Consider the following 12,910-nt stretch of genomic DNA (forward strand, 5'->3'; position numbering starts at 1 on the left):
TTCTATGGGATATAATATAGTTATTGCCATAAGATATATGCCCTTTGTTATAGTTATGACTATCGATGAATTTTAGATGTGAAAGCTTAGTTATACTTATACTGATTCATAATTAGTGAACGATAATCTTTGTATTAAAATAAAATATATCCACTTATGTCTTGTTATACAAATGTTTTTAAATATTATGTTATCTTATGTGCTTGTTATGCTAAAAGTAATGATTTGAAAAGCATGTTTGCTCTTTATTTAAGAATAAAAGAGGGTTTAAAATTGATGTATAGTTTTCTAAAATGCATTTATGACAAGTTTTTCTACTATATGAGTTTTGGTGTTTACTAAATTGTGGTTGTTCATATCCTTATTGTTAAAGTTTTTTAGATGACTGCGAGTATATTGAATTTGGTTATGTATGGAGGCAACAAATCATCTGTGCAGTATTTGTGAGCATCGACTGTGGCGTCACTCGTGGCTATACGAACTCCGAAACTGAAATACTGTAACAAGTCGATGAAGGATACATCGACACGGGTAGAAACATCAGAATCGCTGAAACGTACATCGACGATCCTACAAAGGTGCAGACGTGGTTGCAGTTTCACAGATCAAAGAATTATATTTGGCAGACAGATCAAAGAATTATATTTGGCAGACTGTAAAGTTGCAGAGACAATGCCCGCTTGGTTTTGGAATATTTCATCTTCTACCATTAAAGATTTATACCTTTCCAACAACCAAATAGGAGGCAAGCTGCCATCTTCTTTGAAGTTCACCAAGTTGGAAAAATTATATTTGGATTCCAACAGATTTGAAGGTCTATTGCCTACGATGCTACATCTACACTTGATGCTCTATCTATCTCCAATAATTCTTTTACAGGGCAATTGCGATATGGCCCTATGTTAGATTTATGTCATTCTCAGATAACATGCTTGATGGTGGCATATCTTCATCAATTTGCCAATGGAGATATCTCCAAACCCTTCACCTTTCGAACAATAAATTATTTGGTGAGATCCCTTGTTGTGTAGGGGAGTCATTACAAAACCTTTATTACTTAGATTTGGGCAACAACCACCTGTCGGGTGAAATTCCACATACGATCATTGAAAAATTGTATAGAGTTACAGTTTCTTGATCTCTCAAAATAATCTTTTCGAAAGTATAACGTTATGGATGGGAGAAAATCTATAACAACTGGTAGTGCTTCATTTACGTTCAAATATATTTTCTAGAGTTGTTCCCCGGCGACTTGTGAGATTTAAACGACTTCAAATATTGGATCTTACGGATAATTAGTTCAATACCTCACAACATTGATAATTTAAGTACCATGAGATCGACATCACAATATTATGCATTTTGTTCTTATGAATCAAATTGCTTTACAAAGGGACACGATCTTTGTTATTTAAAATGTAGCATGCAACTTATGAAAAGTTTGGATCTTTCAAACAATAGTCTAACCGAAGAGATACCAAAAGGAATTGGAGACTTTGCAGGACTTAAGAACTTAAATTTATCAAGAAATCATTTACAAGGAAAAATCTATTGGGAGATAGGAGGAATGAAATTATTAGAATCCCTTGATATATGATAAATGACCTTTCTGGTAGCATTCCTGAGAGCTTATCGGCTTTATATTTCTTAAGCTATTTGAATTTGTCATATAATAATCTTTCGAGAATGATACCATCTAGTCATCAACTCCAAACCTTTATTAATCCATTCATCTATATGTGTAATGTTGACTTATATGGACCATCAATTTTTAAAAGTTGTTTTAATAATAAAATAATTCAAAATATTATACAAGAGTACAAGAAGAAGATTCCCGAGTGGCTATGGTTCTATATTGGCATGGTACTAGGATATGTGATAGGATTTTGAACCTTTTGTGGTATTCTCTTCCTCAAAGACATATGGATGGGTGCGATGACATTTAATCTTTTGATAATTGTTTAGATTTTAATCCTAAAATTTCTAGTGTTGATGATCCAAGGCTTTACTGTAGATGAGAAGAAGGTACATCACTCTACTTTTTATTTATATGGTATTTTAGATTTGTAGATGCTGACTGTGATTAATGGAAAAAGAATTTGTATTGTTGATACAAGAAAAGATGGGCTGCTATATTGATGGTGTTTGAACATACGTATTGATCAATGTGGTTGATTACAGTTTTCTTCTATTTGACGCTTGATTATCATGACATCATGCAAGAGTTGGCTCATAATTTTAAAACAGAGAAATATTAGAAAAAGAATAGAACACACAACCAAGTCTTCTCTGTGAAGATATAGTTTAGAAATATGCTATATTGATTTTAAAGGAACAAACATATTACTTTCGAAATGATAGAATAGATATTATAATTTGTGTAGCGTGTGATTGGACACAAACGAAGAGAGGGGTGGCTTTGGTAGAGGGAGAAAGGGGAAAGAAAAAAAAAAAAGAGGTGTGAGATTTAATAAGGATGATGTTTTTATATCAAGGGTGTAAGTTTAAAATTTGAAAGATTATATATATGAATGATATTTAATTCCTGTTCATCCCCTACCAATCAGAGAGTAAATAGGATTATAGATTAATTAATCTAAAATCATTGAGTATGATGTGATCTTAGAGAAGAAAAATAATCATTCTTAGATAAGAAAGAAAATATTATGATTATTTAGTGGATTGGTTTATATTATTTGACTGATTTAAAAAAAAAAAGAAGGGTCTTGATCACTATATCAATTATAAGAGTCTACGATTAAGGTATGCATGCAATGATTTGTCTAACTTGTTTTCAAATCTAATAATATATTTGTTAATAATGAAGTTATGTAATTTGTAAATGTTAAATTGGTTTTTGAAAATAAGCTTGTGGATATTGCATATGTTTAAAATAATTAAAAATATTTGATTATTATATTTTTAAATGTTATATTGTTACTTATATCATGGAGGTTGAATATATTTTTAGTTCTTGTCACTGGAATATAATATGGTCATAACCATTAACATTGACTTTTGTTTTAGTATATGCCCTTTTGTTATAGTTGTGACTATTGATGAATATAGATATGAAAGCTTAGTTATACTTATATTGACTCATGATTAGTTAATGAAAATCTTTGTATTAAAATAAAATCTATTGGCTTACGTTTTGTTATGCAAATGTTTTTAAAGATTATGTTATCTTATATGCTTGTTTGCTCTTTATGTAAGCATAAAAGAGGGTTTAACATTTATGTATAGTATTTTAAAATGCATCTATGATAATTTTTGTTAATATATGAGTTTTGGTGTTTACTAAGTTATGGTTACGCATATCCTTGTTAAAATTTTTCAGATGCCTATGAGTAGATTGAATTTAGTTATGTATTGAGGCAACAATTTAAATTGTTTATGGTTCAAACTCTTGAGACTTGTGATGTAACAATCCATTAATGAGATGTCTTTAGTGAACTAATTTGTGTTTGAGAGCTCAATATGTCGTTGCTATTATATGTGGACATTATGGATGTATCTATTTTGTATTGTGTCAAGTGCATGCATAGATTTGGATTTAACAGGTCTATGTAATTGAAAGTGATGGAACTCAAAAAAAAAAAAAAAAAAAAAAAAGGAGCCTTAATTGTTGGTATCTATTCACTTTCTCAGTTCATTGTTAGTTTCTCCTCCTTGAATTAGTTGATGTGTTTCTTTAGTTATAAACTTTGACTTACCGACCCATTCTACACTTAAAAAATATTATGATTCATAAATTTATTTACTTTTAATTAGATTCAAATTACTGGAGGAATTCTAATTCGATTCAAAATTTTATGAATTAAAATTAAGATTTATATTAGAGATGTAAATAAAAAATTAATTCTTAAGGAATTAGGATTTGTTACGGGTCTCGATGAGTGATATTCAGAAAGACGAAATTTTTTTTCAAACTTATGTAAAAGAGTATATAAGTTATTTTCTCATGCCGAGTCTACAAGAATGTACGTAGTAAAAATTTGGACTTTCAACAGAGACATAGAGTCATTGAAAGATCAATCAGAACAACATACACTTTCGCTTTAAAATTGGCTACATTGGTTGCGTCCTCTTCCTCTCATTAGACTTGTAAAGACTTTACAAGTACAAGTCGTTTCAGCCTGAATGGACACGTCAGGGTCATCAAAGTTCCTTCTTCTCGAGGACAAAAGCAAAATTAATAATAATTATTATAAAAAATATAAGCTTATTCATTTTGGATGAGCATACATGATTTAAATCGAAAGATAAACTCATGTATGTTTCCACCGGAAGAACCCATGAGTCCATGTAGGACATGCACCATCACCTACTTAGCAAGATGGAACCAAGACAATAATAATAATAAAATGATTTGAACCTTAAGTCATTGGGTCAGAAGTTGGATTAATGAATCAATTGGTCGGATCACATAATCAATTTTAAAATATTTTAAAATTTTATATAATTTTAAAATTATTTTTTAATCTAACAATATAAAAATTAATATGAAAATTAAACTATCTTAAGTATACACAAAACCATACATATGTACACACCCTCATTTTTATATGTTATCGATCTCACGACTATCGCACAACATGCATAATCGTCTCGATATTTATTGCAACCTCAACCTCTATAGCAATATAAAAGGTCTCGCATATGCATTTTCAACTGACTCTCCTTTCTTCACTTCTGATTTAAACTACTTTACTAAATTTTCTAAACTCTTTTCTGACTTTAGTATTAAAGGGGACTTGCATGTTCACCCTAGTGTAGTTTTTGCAAAGTTTCAATCTAAATTTCTTGTTTTTTGATATCTTAGCATGAGACGATCTTGAAAGTCGACATTGGTTGACTTTGAATTCAAGCCATATATCAAGTAATCAAATTCTGATTTAACAAAGAGCGATAATAGTAAAACATATCAAGATTGTGTTGGGCAACTACTAGCTTGAGCATACATGTATAAGAGCACCAGTTGACTCTATGTTGAAACATGAGCAATAAATATGTGACCTGATAAGGAAGAATAATCAATTGGCTCACCAATCCACATCTCCATAGGTGTCTATAGCCTAATCGCTATTGAGAGAGATTGATTAATAGTGTAACAAGCGATTCTTACTTCTTTTGCTTGAATTGTTCTCGCCAAAAGAGCCTTATTCATTTGTTCTGTCACACTATTCTATTGATGATTGTACAATATATAAATTACCTCTCAATACCTTTTTGTCTACAGAAAAGATCAAACTCATTGCTCATATAGTCTCTTTCATTATATGTAATATCCTTTATTTTTAAATTATTTATGATATTCATAGTTTTTATTATTATTTTAATATAAGAATTATTTAATAATTTCTTACATTAAATGATTCTCTATTGGAGGTTTATTGCTAGGTTAGGGACCTAATTGTGAATTCTAGAATTTAAATATGATTTGTGAAAGGATTCATATTAAGTTAAAAAAATGTGGAGAACACGTGTCACTATCTGACCTAAGGATAATATCACTTATACTTGTTCCATTTATGACACCTATGCTTTCTTAATGCACGCTTGTCACTTTGTCATCTTTCAATTAGCTAAACCAAAGAGATACAAGGAGAAAAAATAAAAGAAAACTTATCAAATGAGAACCTTACTACAACCCATTATAGACTATAGAAGAGAAGGGAAGAAAAAATGAAGGAGAAAAAGGAGAGGTGTTGCTTTGGTTGAGGTTTTAAACCAATTCATCACCCTTGGTAGCAAATTTTTCATTGACAAATGTTCTATCCCATCCTACAGTATATTTTTATCCTTGATTTCTTCTTTATTATGAGTACTTTGTAGAGTTTTGTCTTTACTAATGATATCAACCTAATTTGAGCTACAAATTTACTAATTTGAAATTTTTAAGAATTCTAAACTATCTACTTTGTTTTAACTATAAGATTTTCTATAGAATTCTGATTTGGGCAAAACTTAATCTTTTGGAAACTAGACTCTTATATTTTTCTTTCAGTACCTTGAAAGGTTTAGAAAGCAAATGCGTACCAAAATGTTTATTTTTTCTATCATTTGGATTTTGCAAGATAGATAAATTTTGTTTATCTCTCTATACTAAATTGGTTGTAACTCTTCGTAGACAACTCTAATTTATACAAAACTTACTTCATCTTAAAATAAACTCATATATCTTTCAAATAATATCTTTTTTGAGTAAAATAGAGTATAATTGATTATTCAAATAAATTATGAAATATATTTCACAGATTCTGTCCAAACAAATTTATTTTCAAATTTACCTATTCTTGTTTCTACCGGTTTGAACTTGATCTCATCTAAAATTTCTCTCAATTGAGCCTTATATGATTGTTTTAAAATTCTTATATTTGTTCTCATCTAAAATTTCTCTCTCAATTGAGCCTTATGTGATTGTTTTAAAATTCTTATATTTGTTGTCGTTAGTTCTTGTCACATCTGAATGAGTTATGCAACCATATTACATATAAATATTATATCTAATATTTCTTTGCTTTAAAACCATAAGCCAACTCTTGCATGATGTTATGATTATACAAGTCTCAAATATAAGAAGACTATAAACAACCACATTATATAGAAATTGATCATGCCTATCTTCAAACACCATAAATATAGAAGCCCATCCTTTCTTAGATCAACAACACAAATTATTTTTTTCATTGATGAGAGACAGCATCAACAAATCCAAAATACCATATAAATAAAAAGTAAAGTGAAGGCATTCCTTCTCCCTATCTATCGTAAAGCCTTGGTTCATTCACAGTAAGAGCTTTAGGAGTAACCTCCAAACAATCATCGAATAATTAATTACCATTGTACCCATAAAAAGTCTAAAATCTTATCACAAATTCTAGTACCATATAGATAGGTATGCTTTTATCCCATGCCAGCTAATCTGCCATAAAAGTTGACCTCTAAGTAGAGCTCCAAGTCATCGGCCCCAAAATGGAACCGTAGTACATCCCGATATGCCCCACATCAATAATTGACAATAACCGCTCTACCTAATCAAGATCATATACTAGAATGATTAGACGATTAACCTAATCTTATCCTCGATCAGCCAATAAGAAAACCCAAGGATCAAGTATAAAAATGAACCCATCAGCTCAAGTTGAGGAGAGGCTCTCTACATACTAACTTAGTCATACATCTTACACTAATGTCTTCTCCCTTTCATTAACTTAAGCATCGAAGGAGCTGAACCGGGCAACCCCAGCATTGGCCTGTTAAGCAAGATCACTAGCCGCCTGAAGACACCTGGACAACTTAGCCCCTAGAGAGGAACCTTACAACTAGAATGATCCCAATCCACCCACCCAGCCATATTGAACCGGATCCTCACCAATAGAATGGCTTCCGACCAGACAACTTATGTGGTCTCATCTCACTAAGTCTCCCACGTCAGCTAGGAAGAGGCACTTGGATGAGCTTGCACCTTTAGTAGTGGACCAACCGGGCCGACTCATCAGTTAACGGTACTCATGACACTATCACATGCTGATATAGAACCATAACCACCCGAAAATTCCCTTCTTATACTCTTGTATATCATTCTATGTTGTTTTATTATTAGAATAACTTATGGGAATTGATGGTCTACATAAGTTAGCATTGCTCATATAAATGAATAAATCAATAAAGGTTTGGAGTTGATGATTAGACGGTATCATTCCCAAAAGATTATTATATAACAAATTCAAGTAGCCCAAGGAAGATAAAGTTGATAAGCTCTCAGGAATGCTACCAAAAAGATCATTTATCGACAGATCAAGAGATTCTAGTGATTCCATTGCTCCTATCCACCAAATTCTAGGGATTTTTCCTTATAAATAATTTCTTGACAAATTTTGGTTCTTGAGTCCTTCCAGGTCTCCAATTCCTTTTGAGATCTTTTTTGTTAGACTATTGTTCGAAAGATTCAAACTTTTCACAAGATTTATGTTGCATTTTGAATAATAAAGATCTTGTCCCTTCATAAAGACATCAAATTTATAATAATAAAATTCATAATATTGTGATGTCAATCTCATGGTACTTAAATTACCAATATTGTGAGGTATTGATCCAGATAAGTTGTTATTGGCAAGATCCAATATTTGAAGGCTTTTAAATCGAGCAAGTTGCCGGGAGATAACTCCATAAAACATATTTGAAGCACTACTAGTTGTCATAGGTTTTCGAATGAATAAGCCGGTACACTTTTGCAATGACAAAGGAAGCTCACTCCAAAAACAGTTATTTTTCAACTGAAAGCCTACTTAAAAACCTAATCGTGTGTGGAATTTCACTCGACAAGTAGTTATTGTCCAAATTCAAGAAATAAAGATGTTATAATAACTCCCCGGGCAATAAATGATCTCACAAAATAATTTGTTATTCAAAAGGTCAAGGTATTGTGGATATATCCATGGCAGATTGATGAAGATATGCTTGCTACCATCAAGCATGTTATCTAGGATTGACACTAATATAACATGGGGCAATATATGCAATTGCCCTGTAAAGGAATGATTGGAGAGATATAGAGTATCAAGTTTAGACGGTAGCATTGTAGGCAATGGACCTTCAAATATGTTGGAATCCAAATAAAATCTTTCCAAGTTGGTGAACTTCAAAGAAGATGGTAGCTTGCCTCCTATTTGGTTGCTGGAAAGGTCTATGAATGTGATGATAGTAGATGAAATATTACAATATCAAGTGGGCATTATCCCTGCAATTTTACAATCTTTCAAGGACAACTCTTGCATCTGTGTTTGGAACTGCAACCATTTTGGAAATTGGGGCCCCAACTGACATTTGGTTAGAATAAGAGTCTGAGTTGAAAAGGGGGATCTAACACTCCAATTCAGTGAGATTAGACAACTTATTAATGGATAAAGGTATAGAACTATTGAATAAATTAAATCTGAGATCCAAAATGATAAGATTTCACATTTGATCGAGCCAAATGCTCAAATTTCTTGTCAATTGGTTCCTCGGCATATGTAATTATTTTCGGTGTATGGAGATCAACAATGGATCTCGATACAATACCCTCGAGTCGATTGCCTCCTAGATCAAGAAAAATGAGTCTTAAGTCTCTAATTGCAGCAAGAATAATGTCATGGAACCTGGAATTAAAAATATCAAGATGGGTAAGACTACTAATATTCTCCGACCATTGTAGAGTTGAAATTATTAAAGGAGAGATCAATGATGGTAAAAGAGGAGGTAAAGTTGATGCGGACAATGGAAGCCGGGATGCTATTGAGACCAATGGAAGACATACTTGACACTTGGAGGGAAGGAAACATGTTCACTGATAAGAACCAATTTGGGGCATTGGTTAGATCTAACCAGCTCATGTCCAGGAGCTTCGAGGAGGTAAGATGAGAGAAACAATCGAGGTTGTCAACAAGGGGTGCAAAAACATAAAGCAGCTCTTAGATTAAGAACGTAGAAGCTTGAAAGGTTCCCCATCTCAGTTTCTTGAAGGAGCCAATGAATCCCGGGATCCGGATTCCTCTGAAATCATTGGAGCTAAGATCCAAGTGCTTCAGATGAGATAAAGCAAGTAATGATGAGTTCATCCTCTCATCGCGTAATTCCCAATCATTTGTATTTGTGCTCCGGAGGTCCAGCTTGACGACGTGGCCAGTGGTGGTGTCGCAAACGACGCAACAGTCTCGGCCTACCCACCAAGAAGATAGCTGGTTATAGGCATCGTCGATGCCGGCTTTGAAGTCCAAAGGAAGAGTAGTCTAGTTCAACAGTATTTTCCATAGAAAAAATATATAAGATTATCACAAGTAGGACAAGATAAAATATTATATCTTTCACTTAAAAATTTTTATAACTTAAAAAAAAAATATTTCATGTCATACATTACATTTATTATATTTCATGTCATACATTCTATCGGTTAAGCCTTAACCAATGAGAGTTATATACTCCAAAACAGATCTATCATAGCAGCAGAAGTTTGACCGAATTGCAGCGCATGGACACGAATAGATAGCCAATAGATAGATACAATTGCCCAGTAAATGTATACACGGACTCTTTCATGATTGATCCTTCATGATTGACATATAGGCTAAATCCCTGCTCTCCTTTTTGAAGCTCTCTCTTTTGCTTCTGGAAATTGATCCATGAGATTGCCATTTCATTACTTGGTGGCTTAATGTTGTTTCTTTTATGATTTGTCATCCAAAGCCGATGATCTTAAAATTTTTAATCTTAATCACATATGTTAATTTTTGTTTTTTTCTTATGCCGTGTGTAATTGAAGGTGATGGAACTCAAAAAGGAGTCTCTGCAATATTTGGAATAATTATAAAATTAAAACCCTTTAACATGTGTTTTTGTTGGCATCTGTTCACTTTCTAAGTGCAATGCATCCTGACGAACAAATTTTTGTGCTTCCCCTCTTGATGATTAGTTCCTTCTCCTTGAATTATCAGGAAATCTAAAAGTGTGGAGTTAAAATTTTCTATTACTGGTATTTCAAAATATTATAGATAATAATATTATAGAATTATTATCTAGTAGTTTAACTTTTTTCTAATATACATGTCATCATAGTTTTTTCTTTTTAAAATGATTTGATAACTTTTATCTATCCGGAGAAAATTAAAATTTTCATTATATAAAATCAATTAAAGATTTGGATCATCCCCACTCAAGCATAATTTTCTTTCTATATCTTCTCTTGTTAACATCAAATAATTTATATCTTTCTAGGTAGAAATCAAAGTATTCTTAAATCAAAGTATTCTTTTCTCTCTCTTAAATCTAAAGATACATATTCAGAATATATATAAAAGAAATAAACCTCTTCAATATCCTAAGATAATGATATTTCAATCTTTTTAATATTGTTCTAATTTAATAGTAAGATTAACCTAAGTCATCTGTCCACTCTATATCGGATTTTTCTAGTCAAAACAAATATTAAGAAATTCTGAGTAGAAAACAAAGTCATGTTAGATGTAACATTGACTCTGTCATTTCGAGTCATCTCTACATTATGCCAAGGCCATGAATTTGACATCTAACTAACAACAACTCCTCTCTCTCTCTCTCTCTCTATATGTATATATAATCTTAGTAGTGTATGTATATATATTCTTCACATATATATATATATATATATATATATATATATATATATATATATATCTCTCTCTCTCTCTCTCTTTCTTAAAATCGAGAGATATATATGATATTTATAAAAGAAACAAACCACTTCAATACGGCTCTAATTTAGTGGTAAGATGGTGACATCCCAACCCTTTCAATGTTGCTCCAATTTAGTGGTAAGACTGATCCAAGTCATCCGTCTACTCTATATTAGGTCTTTGTAGTAAAATAAATATTAAGAGACTCCAACAGAAAATAAAATATGTCAGACATAAATGTTGACTCTGTTACTCTAAATCATCTCCACATTATCCTAAAGTCATGAATTGGATATCCGACTAACATCTTTTAATTATTCAATTTTAGGTTGAAATAGTAAGAGTCACTTATTATGTTATTAATCAATCTCTCTTAATAGCGATTAACCTAAAGATGCCTGTGAAGATGTGGATTGATAAGCCAGTTGATTATTCTTCCTTATCAGGTCACATAGTATCTACATCTTTTGATTATTCAATTTTCATATGTTGGACTCATATCTTATTAGGCCAAGTGCATATATATTATTTATTCCTGAAGTTTCAACATAGACTCAACTATTTTGATTTGTTGCTCTTACATATGCATGTTCAAGCAAGTTTGTTGCCCAACACAACCTTGATTTGTTTTACGATTATTGTTCTTTGTTAAATCAAAATTTGATTACCTAATATATGGATCGGTTTCAAAGGCAACAATGTCCATTTCCGAAAGAATTTTTATCTTAATCCTTTTTAAATCTACTAAGAGAAATTTAAGAACACCCAAATGTTTTCCTATGTGTATCTCTCTTATCGAGATCTTAGATTTATGGTATATGTACCGAAATAAATTCTAATTTATTAAAAATTAGTTTTTTTTATTTAGATCTCTAATGTAAATTCTAATTTACCGCAAGTCAAAGTCTTCTTGGCCAGCGACGTGTAGAAAAATAATCCATGGAATGCACAATCAAATTTAAAGAAGACGACCCCACGTCTGTCAAACAGTGCTTATCCCACTGATTGAGACCGATGCTATCAGTTTCCAAAATTCTATCTAATCATAAAGTTTAATTTATTATTCCAACCATAGCAAGCGAGTAAGCTATGCCCAATTTATATATCATGGATAATGGGTACCAATTTATATATTTCAAAAGAGCAATCAAGAGAATTAATAACGGAATAAAACTATCTCACGAGTCAATCCAAATATATTTGGTATATCATCTCCAATGGAAATTATTTTCTATTTAGAAATGAAACTCCAAAGAGTCTACTTTTCCAAGTAAATTAGGTACCGACGAAATACTGACTATTTTGCACCCAAGTTATTTCGGTCAGTCAACTGTTTCTGAGTCAAAGTGGTGTAATCTGGATCAATTCTATGCATACTTGGCTTCACGTTCATGATCCACATGATGCTCTGCATCATAACCACTGGTTCCGTCCATCCGAACTCTTACCCCTTTCGTCACATATGAAGTCTCCGATGGTGAAGGTGACTTGTGTGCTCTCAGTCGAAGTCTTCTTTAGAGAGCGAGTCGGTACAATTAATTCCATGCATGATGTAATGGAGCGGAGAAAGTTAGAGCATCATGGAATGGAAGAAATTGTGTGCATCAGTTGGCTTACAAATTTGTGATTTGGCATAGCGTAGCATGCACCTCCACCTTCGCCCTGTTCTTCTGATTGTGGCGGCCAGGAGTAGGTAGGTAGGGAGGGAGATCAAA

The sequence above is a fragment of the Musa acuminata genome, unplaced genomic scaffold (assembly GCF_036884655.1).
Source record: "Musa acuminata AAA Group cultivar baxijiao unplaced genomic scaffold, Cavendish_Baxijiao_AAA HiC_scaffold_1138, whole genome shotgun sequence".
Classification (NCBI taxonomy): domain Eukaryota; kingdom Viridiplantae; phylum Streptophyta; class Magnoliopsida; order Zingiberales; family Musaceae; genus Musa; species Musa acuminata.